Consider the following 18783-nt stretch of genomic DNA (forward strand, 5'->3'; position numbering starts at 1 on the left):
TAATGTAAAACACACACTGCGGTGATTATAGTCTGCACCCTGGTGTAATATAATCAACACACTGCGGTGATTATAATCCTCACCCTGGTGTAATGTAAAACACGCAGTGCGATGATTATAATCCTCACCCAGGAATAATTTACAACACACACTGTGGTGAATATACTCCTCACACTGGTGTCATACAAAACACACACTGCGGTGATTATAATCCTCACCCGGGTGTAATATAAAACTCACACTACGGTGATTATAATCCTCAACTTAGTGTAATGTAAAACACTCACTACTGTGATTATAAACCTCACCCTGGTGTCATATAAAACACAAACTGCGGTGATTATAATCCTCACCCTGGTGTAATGTAAAACACACACTGCGATGATTATAATCCTCACTCTGGTGTAATATAAAACACACACTGCGGTGATTATAATCCTCACCCTGGTGTAACATAAAACACACACTGCGGTGATTATAAGCCTCACCCTGGTGTAATATAAAACACATACTGCGGTGATTATAATCCTCACCCTGGTGTCATGTAAAACACACACTGCGATGATTATAATCATCACTCTGGTGTAATATAAAACACACACTGCGGTGATTATAATCCTCACCCTGGTGTAATGTAAAACACACAGTGCGGTGATTATAATCCTCACTCTGGTGTAATATAAAACACACACTGCGGTGATTATAATCCTCACCCTGGTGTAATGTAAAACATGCACTGCAGTGATTTTAATCCTCACCCTGGTGTAATATAAAACACACACTGCGGTGATTATGATCCTCACCCTGGTGTAATATAAAACATACACTGCAGTGATTGTATTCCTCACCCTGGTGTAATATAAAACTCACGCTACGGTGATTATAATCCTCAACTTAGTGTAATGTAAAACACTCACCACTGTGATTATAAACCTCACCCTGGTGTCATATAAAACACACACTGCGGTGATTATAATCCTCACCCTGGTGTAATGTAAAACACACACGGCGATGATTATAATCCTCACCCTGGTGTAATGTAAAACACACACTGCGGTGATTATAATCCTCACTCTGGTGCAATATAAAACACACACTGCGCTGATTATAATCCTCACCCTGGTGTAACATAAAACACACACTGCGGTGATTATAAGCCTCACCCTGGTGTAATGTAAAACACACTCTGCGGTGAGTATAATCCTCACTCTGGAGTAATATAAAACACAAACTGCGGTGATTATGATCGTCACACTGGTATAATATAAAACACACAGTGCGGTGATTATGATCGTCACCCTGGTTTAATATAAAACACAAACTGCGGTGATCATAATCCTCACCCTGGTGTCATATAAAACACACACTGCGGTGATTATATTCCTCACCCTGCTGTAATATAAAACACACACTGCGGTGATTATAATCTTCACCCTGGTGTAATATAAAACACACACTGCGGTGATTATAATCCTCACCCTGGTGTCATATAAAACACAAACTGCGGTGATTATAATCCTCACCCTGGTGTAATGTAAAACACACACTGCGATGATTATAATCCTCACTCTGGTGTAATATAAAACACACACTGCGGTGATTATAATCCTCACCCTGGTGTAACATAAAACACACACTGCGGTGATTATAAGCCTCACCCTGGTGTAATATAAAACACATACTGCGGTGATTATAATCCTCACCCTGGTGTCATATAAAACACACACTGCGGTGATTATAATCCTCACACTGGTGTAATATAAAACACACTCTGCGGTGGTTATGATCCTCACCCTGATGTAATATAAAACACACACTGCGGTGATTATAATCCTCATCCTGGTGTAATACAAAACACACACTTCAGTGTTTATAATCCTCACCCTGGCCTAATATAAAAAACACACTGCAGTGATTATAATCTTCACCCTGGTGGAATGTAAAACACACACTGCGGTGATTATAATTCTCAATCTGATGTAATGTAAAACACACACTGCGGTGATTATAATCCTCACCCTGGTGTAATATAACACACACACTGCTGTGATTATAATCCTCACCCTGGTGTCATATAAAACACACAATGCTGTGATTATAATCCTCACCCTGGTGTCATATAAAACACACACTGCAGTGATTATAATCCTCACTCTGGTGTAATGTAAAACACACACTGCGGTGATTATAATCCTCACCCTGGTGTAATATAATAAACACACTGCGGTGATTATAATCCTCGCCCTGATGCAATATAAAACACACTTTGCGATGATTATAATCCTCACCCTGGTGTCATATACAACATACACTGCCGCGATTATAATCCTCACCCTGGTGTAATATAAAACACACACTGCGGTGATTATAATCCTCACTCTGGTGAAATATAAAACACACACGGCGGTGATTATAATCCTCACCCTGGTGTAATATAAAACACACAGTGCGGTGATTATGATCGTCACCCTGGTGTAATATAAAACACAGTGCGGTGATTATAATCCTCACTCTGGTGTAATATAAAACACACACTGCGGTGATTATAATCCTCACTCTGGTGTAATATAAAACACACACTGCGGTGATTATATTCCTCACCTTGCTGTTATATAAAACACACACTGCGGTGATTATTATCCCTATCCTGGTGTAATATAAAACACACACTACAGTGATTATAATTCTCACCCTCGTGTAATATAAAACACACACTGCGGTGATTGTATTCCTCACCCTGGTGTAATGTAAAACACACACTGCGGTGATTATAATCCTCACTCTGGTGTAATATAAAACACACACTGCGGTGATTATAATCCTCATCCTGGTGTAATACAAAACACACACTTCAGTGATTATAATCCTCACCGTGGCGTAATACAAAACACATACTGCGGTGATTATATTCCTCACCTTGCTGTAATACAAAACACACACTTCAGTGATTATAATCCTCACCCTGGCGTAACATAAAACACACACTGCTGTTATTATAATCCTCACTCTGGTGTAATATAAAACACACACTGCGGTGATTATAATCCTCAGCCTGGTGTAATGTAAAACACACACTGCGGTGATTATAGTCTGCACCCTGGTGTAATATAATCAACACACTGCGGTGATTATAATCCTCACCCTGGTGTAATGTAAAACACGCAGTGCGATGATTATAATCCTCACCCAGGAATAATTTACAACACACACTGTGGTGAATATACTCCTCACACTGGTGTCATACAAAACACACACTGCGGTGATTATAATCCTCACCCGGGTGTAATATAAAACTCACACTACGGTGATTATAATCCTCAACTTAGTGTAATGTAAAACACTCACTACTGTGATTATAAACCTCACCCTGGTGTCATATAAAACACAAACTGCGGTGATTATAATCCTCACCCTGGTGTAATGTAAAACACACACTGCGATGATTATAATCCTCACTCTGGTGTAATATAAAACACACACTGCGGTGATTATAATCCTCACCCTGGTGTAACATAAAACACACACTGCGGTGATTATAAGCCTCACCCTGGTGTAATATAAAACACATACTGCGGTGATTATAATCCTCACCCTGGTGTCATATAAAACACACACTGCGGTGATTATAATCCTCACACTGGTGTAATATAAAACACACTCTGCGGTGGTTATGATCCTCACCCTGATGTAATATAAAACACACACTGCGGTGATTATAATCCTCATCCTGGTGTAATACAAAACACACACTTCAGTGTTTATAATCCTCACCCTGGCCTAATATAAAAAACACACTGCAGTGATTATAATCTTCACCCTGGTGGAATGTAAAACACACACTGCGGTGATTATAATCCTCAATCTGATGTAATGTAAAACACACACTGCGGTGATTATAATCCTCACCCTGGTGTAATATAACACACACACTGCTGTGATTATAATCCTCACCCTGGTGTCATATAAAACACACAATGCTGTGATTATAATCCTCACCCTGGTGTCATATAAAACACACACTGCAGTGATTATAATCCTCACTCTGGTGTAATGTAAAACACACACTGCGGTGATTATAATCCTCACCCTGGTGTAATATAATAAACACACTGCGGTGATTATAATCCGCGCCCTGATGCAATATAAAACACACTTTGCGATGATTATAATCCTCACCCTGGTGTCATATACAACATACACTGCCGCGATTATAATCCTCACCCTGGTGTAATATAAAACACACACTGCGGTGATTATAATCCTCACTCTGGTGAAATATAAAACACACACGGCGGTGATTATAATCCTCACCCTGGTGTAATATAAAACACACAGTGCGGTGATTATGATCGTCACCCTGGTGTAATATAAAACACAGTGCGGTGATTATAATCCTCACTCTGGTGTAATATAAAACACACACTGCGGTGATTATAATCCTCACTCTGGTGTAATATAAAACACACACTGCGGTGATTATATTCCTCACCTTGCTGTTATATAAAACACACACTGCGGTGATTATTATCCCTATCCTGGTGTAATATAAAACACACACTACAGTGATTATAATTCTCACCCTCGTGTAATATAAAACACACACTGCGGTGATTGTATTCCTCGCCCTGGTGTAATGTAAAACACACACTGCGGTGATTATAATCCTCACTCTGGTGTAATATAAAACACACACTGCGGTGATTATAATCCTCATCCTGGTGTAATACAAAACACACACTTCAGTGATTATAATCCTCACCGTGGCGTAATACAAAACACATACTGCGGTGATTATATTCCTCACCTTGCTGTAATACAAAACACACACTTCAGTGATTATAATCCTCACCCTGGCGTAACATAAAACACACACTGCTGTTATTATAATCCTCACTCTGGTGTAATATAAAACACACACTGCGGTGATTATAATCCTCAGCCTGGTGTAATGTAAAACACACACTGCGGTGATTATAGTCTGCACCCTGGTGTAATATAATCAACACACTGCGGTGATTATAATCCTCACCCTGGTGTAATGTAAAACACGCAGTGCGATGATTATAATCCTCACCCAGGAATAATTTACAACACACACTGTGGTGAATATACTCCTCACACTGGTGTCATACAAAACACACACTGCGGTGATTATAATCCTCACCCGGGTGTAATATAAAACTCACACTACGGTGATTATAATCCTCAACTTAGTGTAATGTAAAACACTCACTACTGTGATTATAAACCTCACCCTGGTGTCATATAAAACACAAACTGCGGTGATTATAATCCTCACCCTGGTGTAATGTAAAACACACACTGCGATGATTATAATCCTCACTCTGGTGTAATATAAAACACACACTGCGGTGATTATAATCCTCACCCTGGTGTAACATAAAACACACACTGCGGTGATTATAAGCCTCACCCTGGTGTAATATAAAACACATACTGCGGTGATTATAATCCTCACCCTGGTGTCATGTAAAACACACACTGCGATGATTATAATCATCACTCTGGTGTAATATAAAACACACACTGCGGTGATTATAATCCTCACCCTGGTGTAATGTAAAACACACAGTGCGGTGATTATAATCCTCACTCTGGTGTAATATAAAACACACACTGCGGTGATTATAATCCTCACCCTGGTGTAATGTAAAACATGCACTGCAGTGATTTTAATCCTCACCCTGGTGTAATATAAAACACACACTGCGGTGATTATGATCCTCACCCTGGTGTAATATAAAACATACACTGCAGTGATTGTATTCCTCACCCTGGTGTAATATAAAACTCACGCTACGGTGATTATAATCCTCAACTTAGTGTAATGTAAAACACTCACCACTGTGATTATAAACCTCACCCTGGTGTCATATAAAACACACACTGCGGTGATTATAATCCTCACCCTGGTGTAATGTAAAACACACACGGCGATGATTATAATCCTCACCCTGGTGTAATGTAAAACACACACTGCGGTGATTATAATCCTCACTCTGGTGCAATATAAAACACACACTGCGCTGATTATAATCCTCACCCTGGTGTAACATAAAACACACACTGCGGTGATTATAAGCCTCACCCTGGTGTAATGTAAAACACACTCTGCGGTGAGTATAATCCTCACTCTGGAGTAATATAAAACACAAACTGCGGTGATTATGATCGTCACACTGGTATAATATAAAACACACAGTGCGGTGATTATGATCGTCACCCTGGTTTAATATAAAACACAAACTGCGGTGATCATAATCCTCACCCTGGTGTCATATAAAACACACACTGCGGTGATTATATTCCTCACCCTGCTGTAATATAAAACACACACTGCGGTGATTATAATCTTCACCCTGGTGTAATATAAAACACACACTGCGGTGATTATAATCCTCACCCTGGTGTCATATAAAACACAAACTGCGGTGATTATAATCCTCACCCTGGTGTAATGTAAAACACACACTGCGATGATTATAATCCTCACTCTGGTGTAATATAAAACACACACTGCGGTGATTATAATCCTCACCCTGGTGTAACATAAAACACACACTGCGGTGATTATAAGCCTCACCCTGGTGTAATATAAAACACATACTGCGGTGATTATAATCCTCACCCTGGTGTCATATAAAACACACACTGCGGTGATTATAATCCTCACACTGGTGTAATATAAAACACACTCTGCGGTGGTTATGATCCTCACCCTGATGTAATATAAAACACACACTGCGGTGATTATAATCCTCATCCTGGTGTAATACAAAACACACACTTCAGTGTTTATAATCCTCACCCTGGCCTAATATAAAAAACACACTGCAGTGATTATAATCTTCACCCTGGTGGAATGTAAAACACACACTGCGGTGATTATAATTCTCAATCTGATGTAATGTAAAACACACACTGCGGTGATTATAATCCTCACCCTGGTGTAATATAACACACACACTGCTGTGATTATAATCCTCACCCTGGTGTCATATAAAACACACAATGCTGTGATTATAATCCTCACCCTGGTGTCATATAAAACACACACTGCAGTGATTATAATCCTCACTCTGGTGTAATGTAAAACACACACTGCGGTGATTATAATCCTCACCCTGGTGTAATATAATAAACACACTGCGGTGATTATAATCCTCGCCCTGATGCAATATAAAACACACTTTGCGATGATTATAATCCTCACCCTGGTGTCATATACAACATACACTGCCGCGATTATAATCCTCACCCTGGTGTAATATAAAACACACACTGCGGTGATTATAATCCTCACTCTGGTGAAATATAAAACACACACGGCGGTGATTATAATCCTCACCCTGGTGTAATATAAAACACACAGTGCGGTGATTATGATCGTCACCCTGGTGTAATATAAAACACAGTGCGGTGATTATAATCCTCACTCTGGTGTAATATAAAACACACACTGCGGTGATTATAATCCTCACTCTGGTGTAATATAAAACACACACTGCGGTGATTATATTCCTCACCTTGCTGTTATATAAAACACACACTGCGGTGATTATTATCCCTATCCTGGTGTAATATAAAACACACACTACAGTGATTATAATTCTCACCCTCGTGTAATATAAAACACACACTGCGGTGATTGTATTCCTCACCCTGGTGTAATGTAAAACACACACTGCGGTGATTATAATCCTCACTCTGGTGTAATATAAAACACACACTGCGGTGATTATAATCCTCATCCTGGTGTAATACAAAACACACACTTCAGTGATTATAATCCTCACCGTGGCGTAATACAAAACACATACTGCGGTGATTATATTCCTCACCTTGCTGTAATACAAAACACACACTTCAGTGATTATAATCCTCACCCTGGCGTAACATAAAACACACACTGCTGTTATTATAATCCTCACTCTGGTGTAATATAAAACACACACTGCGGTGATTATAATCCTCAGCCTGGTGTAATGTAAAACACACACTGCGGTGATTATAGTCTGCACCCTGGTGTAATATAATCAACACACTGCGGTGATTATAATCCTCACCCTGGTGTAATGTAAAACACGCAGTGCGATGATTATAATCCTCACCCAGGAATAATTTACAACACACACTGTGGTGAATATACTCCTCACACTGGTGTCATACAAAACACACACTGCGGTGATTATAATCCTCACCCGGGTGTAATATAAAACTCACACTACGGTGATTATAATCCTCAACTTAGTGTAATGTAAAACACTCACTACTGTGATTATAAACCTCACCCTGGTGTCATATAAAACACAAACTGCGGTGATTATAATCCTCACCCTGGTGTAATGTAAAACACACACTGCGATGATTATAATCCTCACTCTGGTGTAATATAAAACACACACTGCGGTGATTATAATCCTCACCCTGGTGTAACATAAAACACACACTGCGGTGATTATAAGCCTCACCCTGGTGTAATATAAAACACATACTGCGGTGATTATAATCCTCACCCTGGTGTCATATAAAACACACACTGCGGTGATTATAATCCTCACACTGGTGTAATATAAAACACACTCTGCGGTGGTTATGATCCTCACCCTGATGTAATATAAAACACACACTGCGGTGATTATAATCCTCATCCTGGTGTAATACAAAACACACACTTCAGTGTTTATAATCCTCACCCTGGCCTAATATAAAAAACACACTGCAGTGATTATAATCTTCACCCTGGTGGAATGTAAAACACACACTGCGGTGATTATAATCCTCAATCTGATGTAATGTAAAACACACACTGCGGTGATTATAATCCTCACCCTGGTGTAATATAACACACACACTGCTGTGATTATAATCCTCACCCTGGTGTCATATAAAACACACAATGCTGTGATTATAATCCTCACCCTGGTGTCATATAAAACACACACTGCAGTGATTATAATCCTCACTCTGGTGTAATGTAAAACACACACTGCGGTGATTATAATCCTCACCCTGGTGTAATATAATAAACACACTGCGGTGATTATAATCCTCGCCCTGATGCAATATAAAACACACTTTGCGATGATTATAATCCTCACCCTGGTGTCATATACAACATACACTGCCGCGATTATAATCCTCACCCTGGTGTAATATAAAACACACACTGCGGTGATTATAATCCTCACTCTGGTGAAATATAAAACACACACGGCGGTGATTATAATCCTCACCCTGGTGTAATATAAAACACACAGTGCGGTGATTATGATCGTCACCCTGGTGTAATATAAAACACAGTGCGGTGATTATAATCCTCACTCTGGTGTAATATAAAACACACACTGCGGTGATTATAATCCTCACTCTGGTGTAATATAAAACACACACTGCGGTGATTATATTCCTCACCTTGCTGTTATATAAAACACACACTGCGGTGATTATTATCCCTATCCTGGTGTAATATAAAACACACACTACAGTGATTATAATTCTCACCCTCGTGTAATATAAAACACACACTGCGGTGATTGTATTCCTCACCCTGGTGTAATGTAAAACACACACTGCGGTGATTATAATCCTCACTCTGGTGTAATATAAAACACACACTGCGGTGATTATAATCCTCATCCTGGTGTAATACAAAACACACACTTCAGTGATTATAATCCTCACCGTGGCGTAATACAAAACACATACTGCGGTGATTATATTCCTCACCTTGCTGTAATACAAAACACACACTTCAGTGATTATAATCCTCACCCTGGCGTAACATAAAACACACACTGCTGTTATTATAATCCTCACTCTGGTGTAATATAAAACACACACTGCGGTGATTATAATCCTCAGCCTGGTGTAATGTAAAACACACACTGCGGTGATTATAGTCTGCACCCTGGTGTAATATAATCAACACACTGCGGTGATTATAATCCTCACCCTGGTGTAATGTAAAACACGCAGTGCGATGATTATAATCCTCACCCAGGAATAATTTACAACACACACTGTGGTGAATATACTCCTCACACTGGTGTCATACAAAACACACACTGCGGTGATTATAATCCTCACCCGGGTGTAATATAAAACTCACACTACGGTGATTATAATCCTCAACTTAGTGTAATGTAAAACACTCACTACTGTGATTATAAACCTCACCCTGGAGTCATATAAAACACAAACTGCGGTGATTATAATCCTCACCCTGGTGTAATGTAAAACACACACTGCGATGATTATAATCCTCACTCTGGTGTAATATAAAACACACACTGCGGTGATTATAATCCTCACCCTGGTGTAACATAAAACACACACTGCGGTGATTATAAGCCTCACCCTGGTGTAATATAAAACACATACTGCGGTGATTATAATCCTCACCCTGGTGTCATGTAAAACACACACTGCGATGATTATAATCATCACTCTGGTGTAATATAAAACACACACTGCGGTGATTATAATCCTCACCCTGGTGTAATGTAAAACACACAGTGCGGTGATTATAATCCTCACTCTGGTGTAATATAAAACACACACTGCGGTGATTATAATCCTCACCCTGGTGTAATGTAAAACATGCACTGCAGTGATTTTAATCCTCACCCTGGTGTAATATAAAACACACACTGCGGTGATTATGATCCTCACCCTGGTGTAATATAAAACATACACTGCAGTGATTGTATTCCTCACCCTGGTGTAATATAAAACTCACGCTACGGTGATTATAATCCTCAACTTAGTGTAATGTAAAACACTCACCACTGTGATTATAAACCTCACCCTGGTGTCATATAAAACACACACTGCGGTGATTATAATCCTCACCCTGGTGTAATGTAAAACACACACGGCGATGATTATAATCCTCACCCTGGTGTAATGTAAAACACACACTGCGGTGATTATAATCCTCACTCTGGTGCAATATAAAACACACACTGCGCTGATTATAATCCTCACCCTGGTGTAACATAAAACACACACTGCGGTGATTATAAGCCTCACCCTGGTGTAATGTAAAACACACTCTGCGGTGAGTATAATCCTCACTCTGGAGTAATATAAAACACAAACTGCGGTGATTATGATCGTCACACTGGTATAATATAAAACACACAGTGCGGTGATTATGATCGTCACCCTGGTTTAATATAAAACACAAACTGCGGTGATCATAATCCTCACCCTGGTGTCATATAAAACACACACTGCGGTGATTATATTCCTCACCCTGCTGTAATATAAAACACACACTGCGGTGATTATAATCTTCACCCTGGTGTAATATAAAACACACACTGCGGTGATTATAATCCTCACCCTGGTGTCATGTAAAACACACACTGCGATGATTATAATCCTCACTCTGGTGTAATATAAAACACACACTGCGGTGATTATAATCCTCACCCTGGTGTAATGTAAAACACACTCTGCGGTGAGTATAATCCACACTCTGGTGTAATATAAAACACAAACTGCGGTGATTATGATCGTCACCCTGGTATAATATAAAACACACAGTGCGGTGATTAAAATCCTCACTCTGGTTTAATATAAAACACACACTGCGGTGATTATAATCCTCACCCTGGTGTAATGTAAAACATACACTGCAGTGATTTTATTCCTCACCCTGGTGTAATATAAAACACACACTGCGGTGATTATAATCCTCACCCTGGTGTAATATAAAACATACACTGCAGTGATTTTATTCCTCACCCTGGTGTAATATAAAACACACACTGCGGTGATTATAATCTTCACCCTGGTGTAATATACAACACACTGCGGTGATTATAATCCTCACCCTGGTGTAATGTAAAACACACACTGCGATGATTATAATCCTCACTCTGGTGTAATATAAACACACACTGCGGTGATTATATTCCTCACCCTGGTGTAATGTAAAACAAACACTGCGGTGATTATAATCCTCACCCTGGTGTAATATAAAACACACACTGCGGTGGTTATAATCCTCACCCTGGTGTAATATAAAACCCACACTGCGGTGATTATGATCGTCACCCTGGTGTCATGTAAAACACACACTGCGATGATTATAACCCTCACTCTGGTGTAATATAAAACACACACTGCGGTGATTATAATCCTCACCCTGGTGTAATGTAAAACACACTCTGCGGTGAGTATAATCCTCACTCTGGTGTAATATAAAACACAAACTGTGGTGATTATGATCGTCACCCTGGTATAATATAAAACACACAGTGCGGTGATTATAATCCTCACTCTGGTGTAATATAAAACACACACTGCGGTGATTATAATCCTCACCTTGGTGTAATATAAAACACACACTGCAGTGATTTTATTCCTCACCCTGGTGTAATATAAAACACACTGCGGTGATTATAATCTTCACCCTGGTGTAAGATAAAACACACACTGCGGTGATTATAATCCTCACCCTGGTGTAATGTAAAACACACACTGCGATGATTATAATCCTCACTCTGGAGTAATATAAACACATACTGCGGTGATTATATTTCTCACCCTGGTGTAATGTAAAGCAAACACTGCGGTGATTATAATCCTCACCCTGGTGTAATATAAAACCCACACTGCGGTGATTACGATCGTCACCCTGGTGTAATATAAAACTCACACAGCGGTGATTATGATCGTCATCCTGGTGTAATATAAAACACACACTGCGGTGATTATAATCCTCACCCTGGTGTAATATAAAACAAACACTGCGGTGATTATGATCGTCACCCTGGTGTAATATAAAACACACACTGCGGTGATTATGATCGTCACCCTTTTGCAATATAAAACACACACTGCGGTGGTTATAATCCTCACCCTGGTGTAATATAAAACACACACTGCGGTGATTATGATCGTCACCCTGGTGCAATATAAAACACACACTGCGGTGATTATAATCCTCACCCTGGTGTAATATAAAACACACACTGCGGTGATTATAATCCTTAACCTGGTGGGATGTAAAACACACACTGCAGTGATTATAATCCTCACCCTGGTGTAAGATAAAACATACACTGCGGTGATTATAATCCTCACCCTGGTGTAATATAAAACACACACTGCGGTGATTATAATCCTCACTCTGGTGTAATGTAAAACACACACTGCGGTGATTATAATCTTCACCCTGGTGTAATGTAAAACACACACTGCGGTGATTATAATCCTCACCCTGGTGTAATGTAAAACACACACTGCGGTGATTATAATCCTCACCCTGGTGTAATGTAAAACACACACTGCGGTGATTATAATCCTCACTCTGGTGTAATGTAAAACACACACTGCGGTGATTATAATCCTCAGGCTGGTGTAATATAAAACACACTGCGGTGATTATAATCCTCACCCTGGTGTAATATAAAACACACACTGCGGTTATTATAATCCTTACCCTGGTGTAATATAAAACACAAACTGCGGTGATTATGATCGTCACCCTGGTATAATATAAAACACACAGTGCGGTGATTATAATCCTCACTCTGGTGTAATATAAAACACACACTGCGGTGATTATAATCCTCACCCTGGTGTAATGTAAAACATACACTGCAGTGATTTTATTCCTCACCCTGGTGTAATATAAAACACACACTGCGGTGATTATAATCCTCACCCTGGTGTAATATAAAACATACACTGCAGTGATTGTATTCCTCACCCTGGTGTAATATAAAACTCACACTACGGTGATTATAATCCTCAACTTAGTGTAATGTAAAACACTCACTACTGTGATTATAAACCTCACCCTGGTGTCAAATAAAACACACACTGCGGTGATTATAATCCTCACCCTGGTGTAATGTAAAACACACACTGCGATGATTATAATCCTCACCCTGGTGTAATGTAAAACACACACTGCGGTGATTATAATCCTCACTCTGGTGCAATATAAAACACACACTGCGGTGATTATAATCCTCACCCTGGTGTAACATAAAACACACACTGCGGTGATTATAAGCCTCACCCTGGTGTAATGTAAAACACACTCTGCGGTGAGTATAATCCTCACTCTGGTGTAATATAAAACACAAACTGCGGTGATTATGATCGTCACCCTGGTATAATATAAAACACACAGTGCGGTGATTATAATCCTCACTCTGGTGTAATATAAAACACACACTGCGGTGATTATAATCCTCACCCTGGTGGAATGTAAAACATACACTGCAGTGATTTTATTCCTCACCCTGGTGTAATATAAAACACACACTGCGGTGATTATAATCCTCACCCTGGTGTAATATAAAACATACACTGCAGTGATTTTATTCCTCACCCTGGTGTAATATAAAACACACACTACGGTGATTATAATCCTCAACTTAGTGTAATGTAAAACACTCACTACTGTGATTATAAACCTCACCCTGGTGTCATATAAAACACACACTGCGGTGATTATAATCCTCACCCTGGTGTAATGTAAAACACACACGGCGATGATTATAATCCTCACCCTGGTGTAATGTAAAACACACACTGCGGTGATTATAATCCTCACTCTGGTGCAATATAAAACACACACTGCGGTGATTATAATCCTCACCCTGGTGTAACATAAAACACACACTGCGGTGATTATAAGCCTCACCCTGGTGTAATGTAAAACACACTCTGCGGTGAGTATAATCCTCACTCTGGTGTAATATAAAACACAAACTGCGGTGATTATGATCGTCACCCTGGTATTATATAAAACACACAGTGCGGTGATTATGATCGTCACCCTGGTGTAATATAAAACACAAACTGCGGTGATCATAATCCTCACCCTGGTGTAATATAAAACACACACTGCGGTGATTATATTCCACACCCTGCTGTAATATAAAACACACACTGTGGTGATTATAATCTTCACCCTGGTGTAATATAAAACACACACTGCGGTGATTATAATCCTCACACTGGTGTAATATAAAACACACTCTGCGGTGGTTATGATCCTCACCCTGATGTAATATAAAACACACACTGCGGTGATTATAATCCTCACCCTGGTGTAATATAAAACACACTCTGCGGTGGTTATAATCCTCATCCTGGTGTAATACAAAACACACACTTCAGTGTTTATAATCCTCACCCTGGCCTAATATAAAAAACACACTGCAGTGATTATAATCTTCACCCTGGTGGAATGTAAAACACACACTGCGGTGATTATAATCCTCAATCTGATGTAATGTAAAACACACACTGCGGTGATTATAATCCTCACCCTGGTGTAATATAAAACACACACTGCTGTGATTATAATCCTCACCCTGGTGTCATATAAAACACACAATGCTGTGATTATAATCCTCACCCTGGTGTCATATAAAACACACACTGCGGTGATTATAATCCTCACTCTGGTGTCATGTAAAACACACACTGCGGTGATTATAATCCTCACCCTGGTGTAATATAATAAACACACTGCGGTGATTATAATCCTCGCCCTGATGCAATATAAAACACACTTTGCGATGATTATAATCCTCACCCTGGTGTCATATACAACATACACTGCCGCGATTATAATCCTCATCCTCACCCTGGTGTAATATAAAACACACACTGCGGTGATTATAATCCTCACTCTGGTGAAATATAAAACACACACGGCGGTGATTATAATCCTCACCCTGGTGTAATATAAAACACACAGTGCGGTGATTATGATCGTCACCCTGGTGTAATATAAAACACAGTGCGGTGATTATAATCCTCACTCTGGTGTAATATAAAACACAAACTGCGGTGATCATAATCCTTACCCTGGTGTAATATAAAACACACACTGCGGTGATTATATTCCTCACCTTGCTGTTATATAAAACACACACTGCGGTGATTATTATCCCTATCCTGGTGTAATATAAAACACACACTACAGTGATTATAATTCTCACCCTCGTGTAATATAAAACACACACTGCGGTGATTGTATTCCTCACCCTGGTGTAATGTAAAACACACACTGCGGTGATTATAATCCTCACTCTGGTGTAATATAAAACACACACTGCGGTGATTATAATCCTCATCCTGGTGTAATACAAAACACACACTTCAGTGATTATAATCCTCACCCTGGCGTAATATAAAACACATACTGCGGTGATTATATTCCTCACCTTGCTGTAATACAAAACACACACTTCAGTGATTATAATCCTCACCCTGGCGTAACATAAAACACACACTGCTGTTATTATAATCCTCACTCTGGTGTAATATAAAACACACACTGCGGTGATTATAATCCTTAACCTGGTGGGATGTAAAACACACACTGCAGTGATTATAATCCTCACCCTGGTGTAAGATAAAACATACACTGCGGTGATTATAATCCTCACCCTGGTGTAATATAAAACACACACTGCGGTGATTATAATCCTCACTCTGGTGTAATGTAAAACACACACTGCGGTGATTATAATCCTCACCCTGGTGTAATGTAAAACACACACTGCGGTGATTATAATCCTCACCCTGGTGTAATGTAAAACACACACTGCGGTGATTATAATCCTCACCCTGGTGTAATGTAAAACACACACTGCGGTGATTATAATCCTCACTCTGGTGTAATGTAAAACACACACTGCGGTGATTATAATCCTCAGGCTGGTGTAATATAAAACACACTGCGGTGATTATAATCCTCACCCTGGTGTAATATAAAACACACACTGCGGTTATTATAATCCTTACCCTGGTGTAATATAAAACACACACTGCGGTGATTATAATCCTCACACTGGTGTAATATAAAACACACACTGCGGTGATTATAATCCTCACCCTGGTGTCATATAAAATACACACTGCGGTGATTATAATCCTCACACTAGTGTAATATAAAACACACACTGCGGTGATTATAATCCTCACCCTGGTGTAATATAAAACACACACTGCGGTGATTATTATCCTCATCCTGGTGTAATACAAAACTCACACTTCAGTGATTATAATCCTTACCCTGGTGTAATGTAAAACACACACTGCGATGATTAGAGTCCGCACCCTGGTGTAATATAATCAACACATTGCAGTGATTATAATCCTCACCCTGGTGTAATATAAAACACACACTGCGGTGATTATAATCCTAACGTTGATGTCATGTAAAACACACAGTGCGATGATTATAATCCTCACCCTGGAGTAATTTACAACACACACTGTGGTGAATATACTCCTCACCCTGGTGTCATACAAAACACACACTGCGGTAATTATAATCCTCACCCTGGTGTAATATAAAACACACTCTGCGGTGAGTATAATCCTCACTCTGGTGTAATATAAAACACAAACTGCGGTGATTATGATCGTCACCCTGGTATAATATAAAACACACAGTGCGGTGATTATAATCCTCACTCTGGTGTAATATAAAACACACACTGCGGTGATTATAATCCTCACCCTGGTGTAATATAAAACATACACTGCAGTGATTGTATTCCTCACCCTGGTGTAATATAAAGCTCACACTACGGTGATTATAATCCTCAATTTAGTGTAATGTAAAACACTCACTACTGTGATTATAAACCTCACCCTGGTGTCAAATAAAACACACACTGCGGTGATTATAATCCTCACCCTGGTGTAATGTAAAACACACACTGCGATGATTATAATCCTCACCCTGGTGTAATGTAAAACACACACTGCGGTGATTATAATCCTCACTCTGGTGCAATATAAAACACACACTGCGGTGATTATAATCCTCACCCTGGTGTAACATAAAACACACACTGCGGTGATTATAAGCCTCACCCTGGTGTAATGTAAAACACACTCTGCGGTGAGTATAATCCTCACTCTGGTGTAATATAAAACACAAACTGCGGTGATTATGATCGTCACCCTGGTATAATATAAAACACACAGTGCGGTGATTATAATCCTCACTCTGGTGTAATATAAAACACACACTGCGGTGATTATAATCCTCACCCTGGTGGAATGTAAAACATACACTGCAGTGATTTTATTCCTCACCCTGGTGTAATATAAAACACACACTGCGGTGATTATAATCCTCACCCTGGTGTAATATAAAACATACACTGCAGTGATTTTATTCCTCACCCTGGTGTAATATAAAACTCACACTACGGTGATTATAATCCTCAACTTAGTGTAATGTAAAACACTCACTACTGTGATTATAAACCTCACCCTGGTGTCATATAAAACACACACTGCGGTGATTATAATCCTCACCCTGGTGTAATGTAAAACACACACGGCGATGATTATAATCCTCACCCTGGTGTAATGTAAAACACACACTGCGGTGATTATAATCCTCACTCTGGTGCAATATAAAACACACACTGCGGTGATTATAATCCTCACCCTGGTGTAACATAAAACACACACTGCGGTGATTATAAGCCTCACCCTGGTGTAATGTAAAACACACTCTGCGGTGAGTATAATCCTCACTCTGGTGTAATATAAAACACAAACTGCGGTGATTATGATCGTCACCCTGGTATTATATAAAACACACAGTGCGGTGATTATGATCGTCACCCTGGTGTAATATAAAACACAAACTGCGGTGATCATAATCCTCACCCTGGTGTAATATAAAACACACACTGCGGTGATTATATTCCACACCCTGCTGTAATATAAAACACACACTGCGGTGATTATAAT

This window comes from Chiloscyllium punctatum, chromosome 22 (assembly GCF_047496795.1).
Source record: "Chiloscyllium punctatum isolate Juve2018m chromosome 22, sChiPun1.3, whole genome shotgun sequence".
Taxonomy (NCBI): Eukaryota; Metazoa; Chordata; class Chondrichthyes; order Orectolobiformes; family Hemiscylliidae; genus Chiloscyllium; species Chiloscyllium punctatum.